Source organism: Adiantum capillus-veneris, chromosome 27 (genome assembly GCF_014529385.1).
Source record: "Adiantum capillus-veneris isolate H3 chromosome 27, ASM1452938v2, whole genome shotgun sequence".
Taxonomy (NCBI): Eukaryota; Viridiplantae; Streptophyta; class Polypodiopsida; order Polypodiales; family Pteridaceae; genus Adiantum; species Adiantum capillus-veneris.
Genome location: NC_140957.1, coordinates 41,830,573 through 41,854,246, shown reverse-complemented (window position 1 = coordinate 41,854,246; position 23,674 = coordinate 41,830,573).

The following is a 23,674-nucleotide window of genomic DNA, read 5'->3' as shown; positions in this document are numbered from 1 at the left end:
CCCTAAAAACCCGAGCAAAGGAGCAAAAACCGCCTTGAACATGCTAGAAACAGTACCTTCCAGTGGAGGGTCGGAAAATGAAACAATTATACCTATTCAGGCCGTAACACGAGCCCAAGCTCAAAGAATGACGAACCAACCCATAGTTGAAGAGCCAAAAACTGATGCCCAAAGTTCAGAAACAAAAAATCAGAGAAGCACTTGGAAAGCTAGAAAGGCGCGTATGAAAGCCAAAAAGGAACGAGAGCAAACAGCTCTATCCGAGGAGTTGAAACATACAAAGGATAGATTAGAGCAGTTAGAGGATCTAGCTAGCTTAAGCTCACACACCACGGCAACCATAGCACCCAAGGAAAGCAGAGCCCAAAAGTGCAAGATCAGGAGGATCTGTACTGGCAGACAAGGTAAATGAGCAATTGGATGCGCTTCTTAAAGCTTATGAAGCTAGACTTAGAAAGAACCAAACCCGGGAGCAAAGGTGGATGACTTATACATATGCAGAAATAGAAAAAAAAAGGTTGGAAATGTGTAAAAAGATGATCGAAACAGCTCAATCATTGATGGAAGACCCGCTGGGTAAACCTGCAAATTGGCATGAGGCACCAGCTCCAACCCCTATCCAACCAACTTTAGAGGAACATGTAGAAACAAAGGAAAGACTCACAAATGCCTATGAGTCCAGAGGAGAGCCTATCATAGTGCCAAACACTACAGATGAGGCAAGTGATGGGTTCCAACCTAAAAAATTGATAGAAATGGGTAAAGACTGTAACAATCTAGATGATCTGTGGAAGAAAATCCATGAGGCCAACGAGACTAATAGGATGAGTAACCACATGAATAGCACGGGAAAAGAAAAGAATGTAGCCTTACTTCCTATTGAAGAATTTGAGGCAAGGTCACAAATGAACTTTGAGATACATTCACAAGGGGGAGACCAAGGATGAATTAGTTCGGGGCACAACCAACCAGACTTGCTGAGAACTTTACCCTCTTACCTAGGAGAGTATGAAGCCAAGTCGAAAGTGAGAGCAATCCCATCTCAAAGACTTTCTTCTAATAAAGTGATGGATTCACAAGGATTGATTGAGTTATTGTCCACCCCCGTGGCATGCACAATCACATTAGCAGAACTCCTAAGGTTACGACCAAACATGTGGACCACAGTAGGTAAATGCCTAGAAAAATTTGGAGTGAAAGACCCCACCTTGAGGCTACAGGAAGGGATCAGAGAGTTGGACAGACCTCAATTAAACACTAGGCTAGTACCATTAAACAAGGTTAGAGAGTATTATGAGGGAGAAGATGGAAACACCACGCTACCAGTAGAATTCCAAGGAGTAGTCTCCAAAGCTATTCTTGACAGTGGAGCGGGAGTTGCTATCGCCACCAAGGAAATCTGGAAAAAATGGGGAAAACCAGCTTTAAGAGCTACCATAATTAAATTGCAATTGGCAGATGGGTTCATGGAGAAGCCCCTAGGACTCTTAGAAAAAGTGATTTTCACTTCGTGCGGGATTGAGTATGAGCATACATTTGCAATAGTCAATTTCAACAAAAAGAACAATTATGAGATCATCTTGGGAAGACTATTCATGCGACAGTTGAAGATGGTCCAAGATTGGGATTACGACCACATATACCTCAGACATGGCGAGACAACAACTAAAATACACCTGAAAGACCATAGCTACAAAGATGTGAACCAAACACCTATGGAAGAGTTTGATTCAGCTACAGTAGCAGGATCGGAACTCCTAGCATGGTTAGGGCAACAAAAAGAGCTATGGATGTGCAGAGCTTCACATTGTGGAAGCTTAAGAAGAGAGGAATGCATCTTAGAAAGAGCAATTGAGGATAAGGAGTGTATTCTGGAACGACCTTTTCCTGAAAATGCCTTGGAACCTCTAGAATGGGAACACATACTAGCAACATTGGATGTCTGTACCATTACAGATAGTCCAACAACAAAATTTTGCGATAAAGATGGCTATGATGTGCTACCCTACTACATGGTAAACATTATACCAGGAGAAGATGAGACGATAGAACCACCAGAACAAGAAGAGTTTTATAACTCCTCTGAACATCTGGAAGTAAATGATGATGCAGATCATAATGAGTGTTCAGACACCTCAAGTGAGCGTGGAAGGGAAGCCGAGAATCTCAAGTTTTATGATTTTGCTAATCAACACCCTAGACGCCAGGAACGCTATAGGAGGAAACGAGCAGGAAACAAAGTGAGAGAGAACCTGATGCCCAGGATAAAAGGTAAAACTCACTATTTGATGCTTGTAAAAGAAGAGGATTGTGTAAAAGATCAAATATCAGGAAGATTCTCAAAATATCAAAGGAAAAGAACGCGAGAGAAAATAAAACAGGTACGAAAAGATAAACCAGAAACAAAAATCCCAAAAATAAAAAAAAAGAAACAACAAAAGACCAAGAGTGGACTAAATTAGAGCGTAAACAGAAATACCAAGAACTGAAACGGTCTTTACGAGATATATGGACTACTGAAGAACATAGTGATGGTAAAGGGGAGTCAGAAAAGGGAAACATGAATGTACGATCATACTATCAAAAATTTACCATCTAGTACAGAAAATCATCATGACACCATCAGTCAGGGAAAGAACCAACCAAGAATCTTACGATGGGCCAGAAAATGCAAAAAGGATAGACCTTTCAGAACCAGGTGAAAAGCCTCAACCGGTCTATATAGCAAACGATTTAGAGCCTGAAGAAGAAGAACGGCTAACACAAGTTCTCAAGAAGTATAAAGATGTGTTTGCATGGTCCTATAAAGACCTCAAAGGAGTTGATCCATCGATATGCCAACATACAATTCCTTTGAAATGAGATGCAAAACCTAGCAAACAACGTCCTTATACATATAATGACACATTTGCTAAACGAATCAAAGAAGACATTGATAAACTGATGGAAGTTGAATTCATCTAACTATGAAATCGAACATACAGATTGGGTGTCACCCATTGTGGTAGTTCCCAAAAATAATGGAAAACTGCGAGTGTGTGTAAACCTCAAAAAGGTAAATGCAGCCACCATAAGGGATAATTATCCCTTGCCAATCATAGAACATCTACTTGAGCGGGTGGCCGGGAAACGGGCTTATTCCTTTCTGGATGGGTTTTCAGGATACAACCAACTGGAAATAGCAAGGGAGGATCAACACAAAAAAACGTTTGCCACAGAATGGGAATTTATGCGTATCAAGTTATGCCGTTTGGCTTAACTAATGCCCCAGCTACCTTCCAAAGGTTAATGACGCACGCGTTCAAAGAATACCTAAGAATATTCTTAGAAATTTACATGGATGATCTTTGTGTACACTCTCTTCTACGAGAGGAACATATTGACCATTTGCAAAAGGTCTTTGAAAAATGCAGGACATATCGAATCTGTCTTAACCCGGAAAAGTGTATATTCATGGTTAAGCAAGGCCGCATCTTAGGACACATTGTCTCAAGAAATGGCATAACAACTGACCTAGACAAATTCAAAGTCGTTGTGGACCTACCCAAGCCTACTAATTCTAAACAAGTGCAATCCTTCATGGGACATTGTGGATATTATCGAAAATTCATATACATGTATGGGGTTATTGCACAACCTCTGTATCGTTTGCTAGTCAATTTCGATTGGACCGAGGAGTGTGAAACTTCATTCCAAAAGCTGAAGGAAAACCTTATATTAGCACTTGTACTTAAAGCACCAGATTGGGAAAAGATATTCCATGTTCACATTGATGCTTCTGCATATGCAATCGGGAGTATTCTGGCTCAACCTGGGGACGGAACAATGGATTTTCCAGTATGTTATGCAAGCCGACAGTTAAACAGTGCGAAAAAGAACTACACAACCACCGAACGAGAAGGGTTAGGAAAGATTTATGCTGTAAAGAAATTTCGGCATTATTTGCTCGCAAACAAATTTGTGTTCTTCACAGATCATCAAGCTCTTTTGTATCTGGTAAATAAACCATGCAATACAAGGAGAATTGTATGTTGGTTTATTATATTACTGAAGTTTGACTTCACAGTGGTGGTCGAAAAGGGTAAAACCCATCTACGAGCGGATCATCTTTCAAGGATACACGACTGGGAAGCTCCTGAAGGAGTAGATGATGACATACCATATGCTTATCTTTTCAATGTTGAAATGGTACCCAAATGGTCTCAGGAAATTGTTAGCATTCTTTCCTTTGGAAGTGGGTTTAATAATACGGAATACAAATCCAAACAACAAACATTTCAACAAACAAAAAACTTCCAGTTGATAGCAGGATGAATGTATCATCTAGGATCGGACCAAATCCTACGATCATCTACGATTATGTATAAATCCGGAAGAATTCGAGTGCTACCTTGAAGAAGCACATGTCCAGGATTGTGCCTTTCATTATTCAACAGTGGAAACACACGAGAGACTGAAACAGTTAGGGGTTTATTGGCCAACTATGTATGCGGACACACATTCTTATGTTACCAATTGTACTATATGTAGTGCCAAACGACCAGTGGATCACGCGACATTGTTTCAGGTAACATTGCACCTGTATGGAGTCAATATATCATTGATTTCTTAACCACCAGGAAACTTCCTGAGAACATCACAAAAGCACGGAAAAAAGCTATAGAGCTGGAGGCCCGTGACTTTCAGTTAATTGGGAACCAACTCTATAAGCAAGGAAAGGACAATCAACTTAGAATCTGTGCAAGTGAAAGCGAATACCTGCTGATTCTAGAACATGCACATAGCGGAATCAGTGGAGGCCATTTTTTGGGCGATAAGACGGCAAAAATAGTCTTAACCGTAGGTATATGGTGGCCTACATTGTACATGGATGCTGAAGAGTTTGTAAAGCGTTGTGACGCGTGTCAGCACACCAAGGTGCCAATAAAAAGAGATGAGATGCCACTACGGCCAATGATGGGATCAAGAGCATTTGCAAAATGGGGCATTGATTTTGTGGGACCTATCTCACCCCCTGCATATCGCACCCATACCCAATATATCATTGTGGCTACGGACTATCTCACAAAATGGGTCGAAGCCAAGGCAACACAAAAAGAAGATGCAAGCACCACTGCACAATTGTTGTATGAGAATGTTTTTGTACAATACGGGTTACCACTAGAAATTGTCAGTGATCGTGGGACACATTTTCTTAATGAAGTCATTGAATATCTGCTAGAGAAATTCATGGTCATACATAGGTAATCTGCTCCATACCATCCACACGCCAATGGACAAGCTGAGGCCACAAATAAAACACTATGTACGGTTATCACTAAAATAGTATCAGAGTCAAGAACAGATTGGGATCAGCAGCTACACTCAATACTATGGGCATATAGGGTAGCTTACAAAACATCAATAGGAACAACACCGTACATGGTGTTTGGCCTAAATGCTATACTACCCATAGAGTTTTTAATTCCAACTTTACGAGTAGCGAAATGCTTAGAATGGACAGGGCATGAGCTCTCTTCAAGAATAGATGATCTTAAAAAGCTAGATGAACTCCGCTTGAGAGCTGTAGCTTCAATCTATGCTAAAAAGAGAAGACAAAAAAGAATTTTTTGACAAACATGTGCGCACTAAAGAGTTCAAAACAGGTGATTATGTACTTGTTTATACTTTGAAGCAACATGCCAAGAAAATTAAAAAGCGAGGGATGGGACCCTTTGTGATTAGTGATCTATCACAAAACGGAGCTGTCAAGCTTGCTACATTAGCAGGTGAAGAAATGCCGAACTGGATTAGTGGATGTCGACTGAGGAAATATCATCTACCACTCACACAGGAGATGCTCCAACAAATTCATCAAGGAAAACAACGAATGAAGGAAAAACAGAGAGTATGAGAGGAAGCTCAAGCAGAAGCAAAGTAACGCATTGCAAAACTAAGACTTCTGCGACAACAACAACAAATTGGAGCACCATTGCGAATCAATGCCATTCGACTGACGAAGTTGGATGAAGACACTGAAGGAGTACGAGCGGAAGTGCGACGCGAGAGAGAGTGCGAGAAGAAGAGCACGAGGATATGGTGAACTCGCTCTACTGTAATGTGTAGAGCATAGTGAGTTCTTATTAGGTTTTTACAAAAGAATATGTGTACATACCTGGCGGCCCGCCCACTTACCTGGGCGACCACATTGGGCTTTATACCCCAACAACCTCCCACTTAAAGTCCAATGTGGTACTTTAAGTGTGAGAGAAGCTACTATACAAGCTAATATACAAGAGATGTAGAGAAGTGATGTACTACCCTACACCTAACTGCTTGCGAAAATGCGCAAAGCTCTCTGAGGGAAGTCCTTTTGTAAGTAGATCAGCAGGATTTTCTGTGGTGTGAACTTTGACAAGCTGAAGTTGCTTATCCTCGAGCATTTCCCTGATGAAATGATACTTCACATCCACATGCTTTGTCTTTGAGTGATAAACTGGATTGCGAGCCAATTGTATAGCACTTTGACTATCACAATATAACACAGGCATCTCTTCTTTGATTCCCAAATCTGTTACTAGTCGATTAAGCCAAATTGATTCTTTGCATGCCTCTGATGCTGCAACATATTCAGCCTCTGTAGTAGACTGAGTAACACAATCTTGTAATCTAGAACGCCATGATACTGCTCCACCAGCCAATGTAAAGACATACCCTGACGTAGACCTTTGGTTGTCTAAGTCACCTGCATAATCTGAGTCTGTAAAACCCTTTACACTTAGCTCCTGACTCCCATAGCATATACGCATACTCTTTGTAGCTTTCAGGTATCTCAATATTCCTTTCACTGCCTCCCAATGTTTTTTGCCTGGGTTTGACATGTATCGACTTACTACTCCCACTGCAAATGCAATGTCTGGGCGAGTAGCAATCATTGCATACATCAAACTACCCACTGCAGACGCATATGGAATCTTATCCATTTCAGCCTTTTCTTCCTGAGACACAGGACAATCTTGTTTGCTAAGTTTCACATATGGTGGCAATGGAACACTCAGTCCCTTTCCCTTCTCCATATTGAAACGTTGCAAAACCTTGTCAATATACTCTGTTTGAGATAACCAAATCAACTTCTTTGATCTGTCTCTCTCAATGTGCATACCAAGTATATGACTTGCCTCACCCATGTCTTTCATGTCAAACGATTTTGCCATCTTTGACTTCAAAGCTGAAATTTCTTCCAAGTGCTTGCCAGCAATCAACATGTCATCCACATACAAAATAAGGATCAGCCAACTACCATCCTTAGCCTTCTTTGTACATAGACAGTGATCGAACTCACTACGTTTGTAGCCTTGAGAAAGCATAAACTTGTGGAATTTATGGTACCATGCCCTCGGTGATTGTTTTAAGCCATAAAGACTCTTTAACAACTGGCATACCCAATCTTCCTTGCCTTTCTCAACAAACCCTTCTGGCTGCTGCATGTAAATTTCCACATCTAAATCACCATGCAAGAACGCTGTCTTGACATCCATTTGGTGCAACACCAAATCTAATATGGCGACCAATGCAAGAAAGCATCTCAATGTAGTCATCTTGACCACCGGAGAGAAGACTTCATCAAAGTCAATGCCTTGTTCTTGCTTAAAGCCCTTGGCAACAAGTCTTGCTTTGTACTTTGGCTGACTATCATGAGCGGTGATCTTATACCTGTAAACCCATTTACAAGGTAGAGCCTTTTTTCCCTGTGGTAATTTAACTAGCTTCCATGTCCTGTTTTTATGCAGAGCTGTCATCTCTGACTGCATGGCCAATTGCCAATTCTCGGAGTCCTTCATTTGCATTGCTTCCTTGTAACATGAAGGCTCATTGCAATCAGTCAACATGACATAGTTCATAGATGGAACAAACCTATCAGGAGGTCGCGTGACACGTCCAAATCTACACACAATAGGTGGCTCAGGCTCAGCCACAACCTGTGGTTCCACTCTATCCTGTCCTTGCTCCTCTTGAGCCCTGACATTTTGTCTTGCACGTGCAGGTCCATCTTCTTGGAAGACAACTCTTCTAATCTCCTCAACTTTCTCTGGTTTAGAATGATATTTGGATTCATTAAATTGAACATCATTGCTGCGGACAACCTTTCTGGATTCGAGATCCCAAAGTCTGTACCCCATCTCACCAGAATTACCATAGCCTAGAAAGATGCACTTTCTACTCTTTGGCTCAAGTTTGTTCCTAAATTCCTTTGGAACGTGAGTATATGCCTCACAGCCAAAGACTCTGAGATGCTTGTATGAGGGCATTTTGCCTGACCATACAATCTCTGGCACTGAATCCTTCTGCAAAACCTTGCTAGGAGATCTATTTACAAGATGAACAGCTGTTGATACAGCTTCAGCCCAAAACCCATTTGGCAGCTGTGCATTAGACAACATACTTCTGACCTTCTCTTGTATGGTCCTATTCATCCTCTCAGCAACACCATTTTGAGGAGGATTGTAAGGAGCAGTAAGTTCACGTTTTATACCTTTTGACTCGCAAAAGTCCTAAAAGGCCTTTGAAACATACTCTCCACCATTGTCAGTGCGTAAGCATTAAAGCTTTTTGCCACTCTGATTCTCCACAAGTGTCACAAACGTTTTGAAAACACTAAACGCTTCATCCTTGTGCTTGAGAAAGTAAACCCATACTTTCCTCGAGTAATCATCTATAAATGTCATAAAGTAAGAAGCTCCCCCTAGAGATAGGTTAGGCATAGGTCCACACAAATCACTATAAACAAGTGCCAACTGTGTATCTTTTCTACTGCTTCTATGCTTATGTGGCTGCTGTGTTTGCTTACCATACAGACAATGTTCACAGAATTCAAAATCATTAAATGAAAAGCCAGGCAAATAACCAGAACGAGACAAGATTTCCATTCCCTTCTTGGACACATGTCCTAACCGGCTATGCCACAAAGAAACGTTCGGCTGCTCGTTTACATTGATTACATTTTTAGAGACATTTGATACATAAATCATGTAAAGTCATCCAGACTTTACTCCATGTGCTACTGTCATAGAACCCTTGGATATCTTCCACATGTTCTGTCCAAAAGTGGTGACGTAGCCAGCATCATCAAGTAAACCTGTGCTGATCAAGCTCTTTGTAATTGCGGGAACATGTCTCACATTCTTCAGCGTGAAAGAAGAGCCATTCTGAAACTTCAATTGAATATCTCCAACACCTAAGATCTCACATGTCTGCCCATTGCCTAGCCGAACATGATCTTTAGTGGTCACATAAGAGGTAAACCACTCCTTGTTTGGAGACACATGAAGTGATGCCCCCGAGTCTATAATCCAGTCACTCAGTGCATTTCCATCAGATGCTGTAAGAAGAGCTGAGTCCATTGTATTCTTCAAGAAGTAGACGTCTCCTGGCACTAGACTGTCATCCTCTGCAACAGTGTTTGTCACATTTATTTCTTGAATCTTCACTGAGGACTTGTTCCTCTCACCATGGTCTTCAGCTTTCTCTTTGCCTTTTTCTGCTTTCCATTCTCTGCAGTCTCTTTTCATGTGACCCTTCTTGCCACAATGGTAGCATTCTATGTCACTCTTGCCTTTAGCACTAAGGGACTTGCTACGAGACTGATTCCTCTTTCCACCTTTGTACTTTTCTTTGGTCCTTCCGCTGACAACTAAGGCTGTTCCTTTGCCTTTGTCCATTGTCTTTCTATTGGTTTCTTCAGTAAGCAGACTTCCTTCTACACCTGCTATGTTCAAACCATCTGGAGGTGCAGAATTACTCAAAGCTGTGCGAAAAGTGTCCCAACTTTCCGACAATGTGATCAACAGGAACATAGCTCTAAGAGGTTCATCAAACTTGACACCTTGAGCTGACAACTGACTATAGATTGTGTTGAATTCATTCAGATGATTGGACATAGGTGTCCCTTCTTTCATCTTCGATCAAGTCAACAAGCTTCTTAAGCCAGTATACCTGTGAAGCTGCACTTTGCTTCTCATAAAGATCACTCAGCTTTAACCATGCTTGATAAGCCGACATCTCGTCTGCTACATTGAAGTAAACGCTTTCTGCCAAAGTCAGCATAATAGTAGAAAGTGCCAATTCATCCATTTCGCTCCATTCATCTTCGTCCATATCTTCTGGTTTTATCCCCTTGAGCTTTATAGGTTTTATCTGCTTCTTTTGTACCAACACGTGCCAAATCTGCTTCTTCCACAATGGGAAATTGGTTCCATCCAGCTTCTTGATATTGTAAAGAGAAGTGTCTTGTGATCCAGCCATAGCTACGCTTCACAATAGTTTACTTTCTTGGGAAAAATTCGGCAGAGTTTCCCCTGTAAACTGACCTCTGAACCAATATCAACCTGTCAAATGAACCAAGAAAGCTTTAGATTCTGCATAAATTTTGACAGAGTCTCCTTTGTAAAATGGCTCTAGTGTACTCAAAAAACAGACCAAAAAACAGCTCAAAAAACACTGTCTCTCTGACACTGTAAGCTGCGGGTAAACCCGTCCTGCACCTGTACTGTCTCTCACTGTCCTGTCACTGTCCTGTAAGCATAGAGACTGTGACAATGCCTCAATGGCAGTAAAGCAAAGATGAAATCCCAACTGTCTAACTCACAGTCAATACATCCTAGCTGCCTATCTAAGGGTGCTCGAGGGATCGCTCCAAGACCTGTATCACCGAAAGGATCTCAACATTCGAGAATCCCCCAGCTCAATAAAACCTCACTCGACCCTCGACAAAGGCTGCAGTAAATCTGACAGTACATAGACTTCCCACAAAGTCATACATCCACAAATTTCCCACTGTATGCTGTAACGGTTGCGGCGGTTGTTTGCTGCGTGACTCACAGCCAGCAAACCCTCAACAGACATACATCATCTCTGACAATACATCCCATGTGGAAGTACCTGCAATGTCAGGATGAAATCTGGAATATCAAGCAGCAAACACAAGCTACTTGATGAACTAGTGGATGTCACCTACAGTCTGTGTGTAGATGTACCCGTGTCGTATGTGACACGTACGCCTCCAAGAACTGTGAGCCGTCCTTCGACGTGTAGACAACCACAAATCAACACTTTGGGAGTGTCGATATCCTCAGCACCTGCAGTCATAGGCCGAAAACCCCAAATTTGCAGAGTCGGATCTGCACCCGTCGAGACCACGTAGTCGAAAATGGCCTGCGCAGACCTTTGTCGAAGCCGAACGGTGGCCGAGATGACCTTAGAATGAAATTCTGACAACACCGAGCCCTTCGCGTTCACCCACGAGATTTGGGGCCGTGTCTTTGCCTGTCGAATTTCACTCCAATCTGAGCTGGTGACTCTAGCCTCCTGCAGTGGTGCCCCGAGCCTCGATATGAGCTCTGATACCAGTTGAAGGAGTACGAGCGGAAGTGCGACGCGAGAGAGAGTACTGCGAGAAGAAGAGCACGACGCTATGGTGAACTCGCTCTACTGTAATGTGTAGAGCATAGTGAGTTCTTATTAGGTTTTTACAAAAGAATATGTGTACATACCTGGCGGCCCGCCCACTTACCTGGGCGACCACATTGGGCTTTATAGCCCAACAAACACAGTGGAGCCAATAATTGCAGTCAAAGTGGGCAGCAATCAAGTTGAATCGACGGCATTGCTTGATTCTAGAGCTCAAGCAAATTTGATCTCTTATGGATTATACCAACAGCTCAAATCCATAGGTCAACTTCATCCTACTCCTCAAGTGCTGGAAAGTAGTACATCACACCCGTTGAAAACATTGGGATGGACTATATAGCATGTACAAATACATCAATATATTTACCCACACAAATTCTATGTGGTGGAGGATGAAAGCACACAACACCCAATGATGTTGGGACAACATTGGCAAAAAGAGTAAAATGTGCAGATAGATTGGAATGTGAATGCAGTCAAAATTCAGCATGCACATGAACAACAGGTGATAGACTTTTCTCAGCAATACCAACATAATCAGATACAAGCCATGCAATCACCAAAAAAAGAGCCAAAATCAAGAATTCCACCAAAGAACAACATGATACCCGATACCAACAGACAGGTAAAAGCCAACCATGCTAATTACAGACATACGAAGTCACCGGCCGCAATGCAAAGATCTAGGTTACCAAAACAAGGGAAACAAGTATATACGCGGAAGGATAGAAATGACATGGTAGACAAACGAAAATGCAACGAAAGAATTCAACCGAAGCAGATAGTTCAACCAAAAACCAAGGGCATAAAACAGATATGGATCCCAAAGAAAATGCTCAGCCATAACCCAAATGTCCCTCGCATTTGGATACCAAAACAAAAGCAAAAGGAACTCACTTCAGTACAAGCAACAACGGAAGGCAGACAACTGCATTTGAAAAAGGACACCCGACTTATATGGATGCCAATCAGCAGCAAAACAGTGGCAACAAAGGAAGTAGCCAAACATCTACAAAAACTGGCAAAAGCAAAATACCAATGGAAAGCAAAGGCAATACGGTCCACGACCATTCCGGCCAAGCCAATCCTCTCCATAGAAAGAGCTACGGCTATATCAACAGTAGCGGCAAAGCAATTGCCTTTTGCAACAAAGACAATTAAATAGAGAGCAGTACAATTACAGCTGTTACTTGCAAAGAAAATAGGAAACCTTGACGGCGAATGCCAATAAGCATCTTGCTTATTCCCTTCTCTTGCACAACATTAATTTTTCCATGCATTGACCGAGTATGCATAAATTAGGGCCACATTGATTGGCCAAGCATTAGCACAAATTTTTCAACTTATGCACGGCACATACTCCGAGGAGATACATTGTCGTCTGGGAGGACTCCGGCTAGGAGGGGGGGAGGCATTCTCAAATGCGGAACCAATAGCAGAAAGAGCAAAAAGGGTATGATTTTCGACTATTTTAAGGGTTGTTGTTTGATTGCAAAATTTTCTGGACTAACCCAAGTACATATGCCCTTATACAGCATGTATCTATAGGTATATGGGGTCAAACGCCAAATCAAGCCCCTAGGTGTGTGTATATAAGTAGAAATAGCCATTTTTCGGACACAATATTGGTAAAACGGAGAAATCCGGCCATAAAAATTGCATGTGAGTGTATATAATGTTTTGCGGTGATGTTTGTGATTTATTATGATTTTTGGGGATTTTCCGAGTTTGATTTGCTATTTTCCTTTTAGTTTTGCTAATTTTCGGCAGAAAAACTTCAAAAATACAAAAAGCAAGTGAAAAACGGTCGTAATGAAAAACAAAAAATATGGGGATGATCAGTGACTATAGGACAACCTATGGTACAGTGGAGGTGCAATTATGAGACTGGAGCGGAAAGCGTGTTTTGGCCAGGTTTTGACCGAAATGCCAAATTTCTGGAAAACAGAGCAAATGGAGTTCAAATCAAAAAGAAATTGAGCCTAAAGCGCATCTCGCAAGAAGATAGGAGCACATGTCAAATTTCATGAAAAGTGGCTCAGGGACCTCCATTATAAGAAATTTTCACCTCATTTTTAGCTCATTTTCACTATTGACTTTGTGGAGAGAGCTTCTGCCACCTAGAGCGGACGGACCTTCCAGCAGCTCCAACATTTATGGGCACAGACTGAGTGCAATAGGATCTATGGCAGCCACGAAGTCACCGGCAAAGAAGAAAAGAATGACCATCAAGAATTACCTAGAAGAAGTGGAACCCTTTGTCATACCAGAAGGAACACTAAAGCCCACCAACACATGGATCCAAGAAGAGCTGTTAGAGTCCAACGACCTAAAGATCTACCATGGAGTGTTCAAAGACACTGAAGTCAATGTGATCAAGCTACCAATGCTGCCGCGAGAACTCAATGAGTTCGTAAGAAGCAAGATAGCCGGGTACTTGGAGAAGATTGATCTCCACAACTACTTTGAAGCAGTCCCGGCAGGGGTGGACATCAAAAGAGAGTCTGGGAATTTGTGACAACCATCAAAGAAGGTAGACCAGAAACAGAAATAATCATCACTGAGCAGGTTGTAGCAGGTGCACTAGACCTCTCCAACAAGGGGGATAGTGTAACTAAAAGAAGGGATGAGGTCAAGGTGTACAATGAGAAGAAAGGAAACTACACTTTTGAAGATATTGCAAACCCAAGAGTGGAAATCATGAGCCAGTTGTACAACCAATACTTCCATATGTGCACGAAGCGGCCACAAAAGTACAGAATGTCGCCAGGTGCAATTTCCACGACATTCACTTGGGCAATGACGAAAGGCACCCCAAAGATAATCAATTATGCAGCGTATATACATGACAACCTAGTAAAGATGGGTTACAAGAAGCCAACATATATTGTGCGAGGAGAACTAATCACTAAGGTGATTTATGGGGCACTGCACGCAAAAGGAAGATGGCCTGACCCCCCGTCTCAGAACAACTGGTAGAGGCTAAAAGAAGACAAAGAGGACGAGCCACAAAGAGCACCAAGGGTTGCCACAAGACTGAAAAGATGGCTAGAGCCGGTCCTAGAAGAGCAACCCAAGCAAAAGAAGGGGAAGAAAGAGTTTGTCCAAGTGCCGGTGAAAGAAACAAAGTCACAAAAAGCGGCAAGATTAGAGAGGCTGATGGAGAGCTTCAGAGCAGAGAGAGCCGTTAAAGGTGATTTAAGTGAACTCTGGAAGCCTTCTCTAGAAGCTATGTCGGGATCATCCCGAAGAGTGCAAAGGGACAGATTCGAGGATTATACCAAAAATTTTGAGATTCTTGATGCCGCATCAGAGAATATACCGCAGTACCTTTCACAGACGAGGAAGTGGATCAAATACGACAAAAACTGTTAGATGAGCAAGAGAGCCAAGAGAGAGAAAGAAAAACTAATGCAGACAGAGATTTAAAGGGAAAGCCTACATCTCTACCGGCCAGCCCTAAACCCAGCCCACCGCCCTCACCACCTCCTCATAGCCCTCCACAAGAAGATAAAGAGGAGGAAGACAAACACAAAGGCTAGGAGGAGCCCAAGAGAGAACAAAGCCAGGAACGGGAAGAGGACAAGCAAGAGCAGAGCCAGGAGCCGGAGCCAAAGGAAGAGGCTAAGCCTCGAAGTGAGCAACAAGAGTCAGATGATTCATATCACACATTTTCGGACCTGCTAGCTGCAGGGTACACAAAAGAAGAGGCTGTCATAGTCGCATTCGACTTGGAAAGCACAGGGCCTAAAGAACAAATGCAAGGCATCCAGTTATTAGAACTAAAAGAAATGGCCACAGATACAGTGGACCTGCACCCGCCCTCCAATGACTGGGATGTGGTGATGACGAAGCTAACCGGGTTGAGAGCGCAGTCCATGGCTTCAGAAAGTGAGATGGTAGCTCTCAAGGCCACTGAAGTGAAGATTAAGATGGAAGTAGACACTCTACAAGGACAAAACCAAAGGTAGAAAGAGAGAGAAGCTGAGCTACAGGCCAGCCTAGCAAGGGCATTGCAAAGATGTCAGGCAATGGAGGAAGAAAATCAAGCAGCAGCAAAAAAAATGCAAGGATTTGAAGAGGAATGTCAACAGCTCAGCAAATCACTGATAGATGCCAAGAGGGAAAGAGATAACCTGACCCTACAGCTGGTGGAGGAGGCTAAAGAAGTGGAAGCCATGAGAAATGCCAAATAAAAGGCGGAGATAGATCAAGAAGCCAGCTAGGATGAGGTCCTTGAGCTCAAGGACCAGCTCAAAGTGAAAGATCAGACCATCCAAAGGCTGCGGGCATCCCCTGCCAGAGTCAGAGCTACTAGCTCAACTCACATCACTACGGAAAGTCAACTCTATGAAGAACAGATGCAAGAACTTCAGAAGGAGCTGACTCTAGAGAAAAAGCAAAGATTGATGATGGCAGAAGGGTCTATTGTCATGCAAACAAGAATGGAAGAAGACCAAAAAGCCCTGCAAGAGGAAGTAGAAAGTTTAAAAATAAAGCTCGAGGAGGCGGAGAGGATAACCCCCGAATTAAATGACCTCCTCGTGAATATGGGCGAAGAAGCTGAATCAGGAAAACAAAAACTCCTAAAGCAAATTGAGGAGTTGAGAGGACAACAAGCAGGAGAGCAAGAGGGCACAGGGCCAGTAGCCAATGAGGGCATCGATTTAGAAAATGTGGCAGATCCAGTGGACACGCCTATGCAAAAGGAAATCCTAGAAGGATCCTCTCAAGAGCCACAAGATCTAACACAAGAAGAGGAAGAAAAGTTGCGTAAATCAATAGAGGTGGAGATCAGAGAGACAAAAAAGGAAGCCTTGGAGTGGGAGCAGAGGGTTTTCAATTCCATGACCATCCAGAAGATCGACGCCAGCAACCTCAGGCGCGAATGGCTTCAACCCTCTCTCCCATATCCATTCTTGAAATATGAAGCAGCCACCATCAATAAGCGGATAAGAGAAGAGCCAACTGTACCACTCTACAACGCAGATACCTCCCAACCAGAAGGGGTCAGGCTAATTTTTGACTCTCAGCCAAAATGGAGGAATGCCTGGTTCACAAAGTACCCACAATACCTCATCCACTTGGTAGAGGCACCGAAAAACATTAGAGACAATCTCAGCTTTTGTCCTCTACCAAGGATCAGGACGTGGAAAGCCCAGGAGATCTTGCAAAGGAGCCAACCCACTTGGCTGAATTACCCTAAGCTACCGGGCTTGAAGGCAAGTGAGAGAATAAGTGTCCAATACACGATGAGAACCCTAATGGGCGCCATCAAATTGTTCACTGGCTCACCTGACCTTACGTGCATCATGATGAAGAAAATATGCAAAACATTTTTAGCAGTATTTGAGACATTCAAGCCAGGCCAGGTGACAGAGAGCATCTTTTTCTTCCAAGATACTTACAGATGCTCCTATGATCTGTCCGGTCAGCCTTCCAAGGAGGTGATACACGCGCTGTCGAGAAATTTGCGGTCTTGCCAGGAAAGCACCGGGCTTATGATTGTGAGAGTTTGTGAGAGAACTCAACAAAAACTATATGAAGAAGTTAAACCATAGATGCCATGAAGACTAGGGTTTGGAAAGAAGTGCAATCAAAGAAGAATCACTCTTTCTCTCTTGCACTCACACACACAAAGAAAGAACACAAAAGAGAATGTCAAAACAATACGAAAATGAAAACATCAAGGCTATGGTCATATCGTATCATGGGTAATATGAAAGGGTTAATAGATGAGTTAATGGAATTCAATCTTGGCTGACCAAATTGGCTACGAATTTTTCTTTGGAATTGTAGTTTTGTGTTTACCATAATATATATATTTTGTCTTGTGATTGGGATTAATTGTGTGTACAAGTCCTCTTGGTTCATAGCAAGATAACTACGCTTACGTCAAAAGAAAAGTTATAGTCTATGAGAGGTAGTATGATGGGATCCGGTGATAGAAGTATTTCATTAAGCCTTTCTGGGCCAAAGAGAAACACTATACGTTGTTGAAAGTGTATTTTTCGGCTAATCCATACGTTAATTCTAATAGATCGTACAGAGTGAAAGCGATAGAAATGATCATCATGTGGGTTATTCATCTAGGATAGTATGTGAGAAATGTAGATATGAGAGAAGTGAAGAGATGAGAAGTTTCCCTCCCAAGCCCTATTCTTGCCCGTAGGCAATAAGGATACTACGGGGAGAGATGTACCTATAGCAAAGAGAACCTAGAGAGGATGAATTACTAAGAATGAGAGAGATAGGTTTGGTTAAGGAGATGAGATTAGATACATATATATATGTTGGATTAGAGATGAAAATGAAAATTAACAAGAAATCAAGAAAACATCAATGTAGAACACATCTTACTTGAAACACCCTTCGGCACCATTATTGATGGGAGAGAGAGAAGAGGGGAGAATTCAACGTTGATTGATACGCCAAGTACAACATCTTCTTTGATTAGAGTTGATCTTCCAAGGATAGCGTACAAGAATGGCTAGTCTTCCTCTAGGAGAAAGTGTAGGCTTGGGCTTATGTTAATGGGGCTAAGTACAATTAGGCATTACTACTCACTCCCTCAAGAATTTCTCTCATCAATGTCTTGAATGCTTGAGTTTCTTTCAAGGAAGAAGAGGTCCCCTTTTATAGGTGAAGGGAACCCCCAAGGGTTTACACTACAAGAGAGGAGCCAGTGTGAACAGAAATTGGAAAAGTTGGAAATGAGCTGTCCCTGCATGATGTGGGCAGACTTGGGTCTAGTATTTTGATCATATCTCCTCAACCGTGGCCTCAAATAAAAAAGAATCATCAAAATAGGGTCCATTTTTGGCAGCAAAAGTCTTCCCGTGGTCCCCTTAGCCTAGACTTTCATTTAATTCCAAAGGACACCTCATGCCATATGAAAGCATGACATTGCTCCTTGACAAAGTTTTGTAATCATGCTTGCAATAATGCATTAAAATAAGTGTATCTTTGAAATCATGCCACCTGGTGTCCCACTAGGATTTGATTCCCTCCTGGTAGCTATTTAAAAAGAAATATAAGAAAAGTATAAAAAATTCATAGAATATATATATATATTGGAGTTTACCCTAGATATAGGATCTAGCTAGGGTGTGAGATGATAATGAGATAGTAGAAATAAAGAATCAATGCTTTTTGCCCCAAGTTAAAGAGGCGGAGCTATTGAGCTTTTCCCATAGTATTTTCTGATGGTAAAGTAAGGATAGGTTACCCTTGAGAAAAATAATAGGATGAGATAGAAGGCTTATTATTATACTTAAATATGCATATGTACATTATAGGAAAGATAATTATGTATCTAAAAAGTTACAAGATAGATCTTGTAGCATGCGTTCCCACTATGTACGTGTTACAGCACGACATCCACCCCCTCTAAACCTGCACATCCTCCGGTATGTGCCACATTATTTCTTTGTAAGATCAGCCCTCTTGTACATCTTCCTTGCTTTCTTCTTCAGTGGATGATTCCAAATCTTCATCTTCACTTTGATCTTTACTTGTGGTTTTCTCTTCTTCCTCATCAACATCTTCTGGATCATTGTCTCCTCTTCTCTTAAACATTTTGATCCTTTTTCCTGCAATGGGAATCTTTACTTCTGTACCATCTAGTTCAGAAAAGCTGTAAGTAGCATTTTCATGCACATGCTTTACAACATACGGTCCAAACCATCTTTTTGAAAACTTACGCATGACTGTGTGCTGGTTATCAATGCTACTATCATACACCAAAACCCAGTCACCTTTGTCAATTGCTTTGCTCCTGAGTCGATGTCGCTTATCAAAGTATTCCTTGTTTTTCAACCTTGCATTTTTGAGTCGTTCTTTTGCAGCTTCAATGTCTCCAGGTCTTCTCTCTAGCTGCCTTATACGCAGTGCAAGGAGATCTTCCCTGCTAAGCTCCTCTTGCCAAGGTAGTACATTCCATGTGGGAATTATATCCTCAATCGGCATCACAGGCTTTTGACCATACATTAGCTCCGCAGGCATGTAGCCAGTTACTGAGCTATGTGTTGTACAATCAGCCCATAAAGCATATGGTAATAGTTTTGGCCACTCACCAACTCTTCCTTCACAAGCCTTGGCCAAAGCTTTGATGATAGGAGGATGCCCTCTTTCACTCTTTCCATTGCCTTCATGGTTGTAAGCTATAGTAAGAGAAAGTTTGATTCCTAATCTAGAAAAGAACTCCCTTGCTTCTTCGGCATCCAGTTCACCTCTATCTGCAGTGATTTTTTCCACACAACCATAACGGCAAATCACCTCATCAAGAAGGAATTTGCACACAGCTTCTGTGGTTTTCACTCTTAATGCTCTTCCTTCAACCTGATTAGTTAGGTCTTCTCGTGCAAGAACCAAGTATCTCATCTGCCAGAGTCCTAAAGGCATTGTGACTAGATCCACAACCCATTTATAGTGCATGGCTAGTGTATATGTAGGGTGAAATCCATCACGATGTCGGACATTTGAATACATTTGACAAGTTACACATGACTCTAGAAATTGAGATACATCTTTATACATACCCTTCCACCAATATTTTTCTTTCAACTTGGAGAAGGTTTCCCACACACCCCATTATAGCATCAAGCTCACCCATAGTATCTACAAAAGAAACTTGTTCACACAAACCCAAAACATTTTCAGTAGGCTCTAGCAACCCACTCTTTTTCATGCCTATTTGTACATTATGCACATATTGCCTCTCACATCTCTTCAAATCTTCAAGTTTTGTAAAACATACTGATCCATTCTTTGTTACCAAGGAGCTCATTGAAAACGCTTCACCTATTTTTGGATCAGGCGAGACCCTTTTTCTTTCTGTACCACTGCAATCCCGCTTTACAATGGTACTTGGCCAAAACCCATCATTTCTCTATGATCATGAAACTTTTTGCTCACCTTTGGTAGAGGATGTTCTCTGAGGTTGTCACGATTTCTTTCATGGTTCACACAAACTGTGAGAAATTGGACAGCTCGTTTACCATCTTTGCTACATATCCTAGCATATGTTGAACCAGCATCCATTACCTTTGTTTCCATTCAAACTCCCACAATGTAGGGCTGTCCAAGGATGAGATGATATGAAGATGTATCCTGTACAAAGAAGTTTTGGTCAATCTTTACATCACCTATTGTTACCTTCACACCTGGACATGCTGCATACAATTCACCGGATGAATTGTTTGCCACTTTTACCATCCATCCATGATCTGTGTCCATCGGCCATTTGCACTTGTTGTAGAGACTCTTTGACATTATGTGTATTTCTGAACCATGGTCAATCAAGGCAACAAATGGATCTTCAAGATTACCTACCTTGACCAAAGTTTCTGTAGTAGCCCTTGCCCAATGACTTCGTGAATAGTAACTCCTAGGAATATCTTCAACTTCTTCATCATCATTTGAGAAATGCACTTGCTTCACTCTCCCAGTAGATTGGTAGCATCCTACCACAGCTCCATCATTATCCTTATTTTGTAGTTGCATCCCTTGTGTCTTTGAGGTTTCCCCTTTAACCTGTGGACGAGAAACTTCAGCAAGGGTTTGCCTCTTCCTCTTGATGATGTCAATGATCTCCTCATGGAGTTCACGCTTTGCAATGCCAAGAACTTCTCCCAGAGTAAACTCAATCTTGCTATTCAAGATCCTTTCCTCCAAGACTTTCTTTAAATCTGTAGAAACCTCAATATCAGATTGTAGTTTATAAGTTGGGCCTTTTGTCTTACCTTTCATTGGCTCTTTCTTCTTTCCTGTTGTAGACTCCTCCATGAGTACTTCAGGTGGAGATGCTCCTTGTGTTGAGGGTGTTTGAGAAGGCATTGAGTCGCTTCTTCCTCCACTTCTAGAAGCTCTTTTTGATGGTCCTTCATCAGCATTCTCACGTCCGCGCTTCTCTTCTATAATTGCCTCATTTTGTTGGCATTTTGTAATGTAAGGATGCACGGACAATGAGTCCAGTGGATCATTCCATCCTATTTCTAGACGTATGCAATCACCTGCTTCATGTAGAATCTCTTTTGTAAGCTTTCCCTTTTTAGCTAATTGCATGACATTTGGACAAATTTGACCATGACGGTCACTCACCTCTTCATCACAAAAATGTTCAATTTTTACTCCATAAGTAGCTGCCTCAACTGAAGAGGTGGCATGCTTAGTTGCCATATCTTCAACTAAGGTTTGCATTCCCCCCTTCCCAAAGTTAGTTCTCAAGGGTAGACCTGTCTCTCTTAAGTGGATTTTACCATCCTTAAAAAAGACAACATCTTTTGACAAAGCATCACTAAAATAATCACAATCCCTTCTTACATGGTCTGTACTATCACACCAAATACATGTATTAAAAAACCCTTCTTTGGGCTGTTGTCTTTGCCTAGGAAGTGGCCCTGATGGTTGGGTTTTTTCTTCAAGCTTTGCAAACTTCACCTTCAAGTCACGCATTCCCTTCACAAGCTCATCTAGCATGGACTCATGAAACTTAGGAGCGATAAAAGTAGGCTTTACCATTTTGTCAGAAGTTGAGGCGGAAGGACTTGTAGTGTTTACTACCATCTTGTCCCTTCTTCTTTGTCGTTTGGCAAGTAGTGAGACAGCACCTTCAACCTCATTCCAGTCGGTCTTAAGTCCTTGCTCAGCATCTTTATCTTCAAGAAGAAGCTCCAAATTTTCTTGAAACTCTTTACCTGCAGCTTGTAAGAAAAGATCTGTCTTCTCTGCATCTAGTGTGGCCCTTTCTGTCCTGGTGAGTTGTGCATAGCGCTGCTCGAATTCCCTAAGTAGCTCTGTTATTGATAGTCCTTGCTTTGGCTTGACTACCCATTCTAAGAATGTCCTTTTGGTCACTCTCTCAGAGTCCTCCATGAAATATTCCTCCTTTAAAGCTACTTTGAGTTCTTCCCAATTTCTCCCATGCCCATCTTTAATTACCCTAACATACTCTCTAATTTCTGGAGCAACAACTAGCTCAAAGCTTTGAATCATCTCACCTTCTGACACGCGATGCAGCTCCATCTCCTTCACATACTCGCGTAAGTACTTGGTTACATCTTTGCCATTGAACTGATCCATTCTATTGACGACTGCTTGTATGGCATTCGTTGTTGAAATCTCCCTTCTTTCAGTGGCATGTTGTTGTTGCATGAACATTGCAAATGCTTGAAACATTTGCATTGTTGCTGGGTCAAAATGCATACCCTGTTGCTCAACATGATCAGGCATGGTTACCCACAAAATCTCACCCTGGCAATTTCGCGTCGGGTTCACCAAAAATATGTCGAGAAATTTGCGGTCTTGCTAGGAAAGCACCGGGCTTATGACTGTGAGAGTTTGTGAGAGAACTCAACAAAAACTATATGAAGGAGTTAAACCATAGATGCCATGAAGACTAGGGTTTGGAAAGAAGTGCAATCAAAGAAGACTCACTCTTTCTCTCTTGCACTCACACACACAAAGAAAGAACACAAAAGAGAATGTCAAAACAATATGAAAATGAAAACATCAAGGCTATGGTCATATCATATCATGGGTAATATGAAAGGGTTAATAGATGAGTTAATGGCATTCAATCTTGGCTGACCAAATAGGCTACGAATTTTTCTTTGGAATTGTAGTTTTGTGCTTACCATAATATATATATTTTGTCTTGTGATTGCGATTAGTTGTGTGTACAAGTCCCCTTGGTTCATAGCAAGATAACTACGCTTACGTCAAAAGAAAAGTTATAGTCTATGAGAGGTAGTATGATGGGATCCGGTGATAGAAGTATTTCATTAAGCCTTTCTGGGCCAAAGAGAAACACTATACGTTGTTGAAAGTGTATTTTTCGGCTAATCCATACGTTAATTCTAATAGATCGTACAGAGTGAAAGCGATAGAAATGATCATCATGTGGGTTATTCATCTAGGATAGTATGTGAGAAGTGTAGATATGAGAGAAGTGAGGAGATGAGAAGTTTCCCTCCCAAGCCCTATTCTTGCCCGTAGGCAATAAGGATACTGCGGGGAGAGATGTACCTGTAGCAAAGAGAACCTGGAGAGGATGAATTACTAAGAATGAGAGAGATAGGTTTGGTTAAGAAGATGAGATTAGATACATATATATATGTTGGATTAGAGATGAAAATGAAAATTAACAAGAAATCAAGAAAACATCAATGTAGAACACATCTTACTTGAAACACCCTTCGGCACCATTATTGATGGGAGAGAGAGAAGA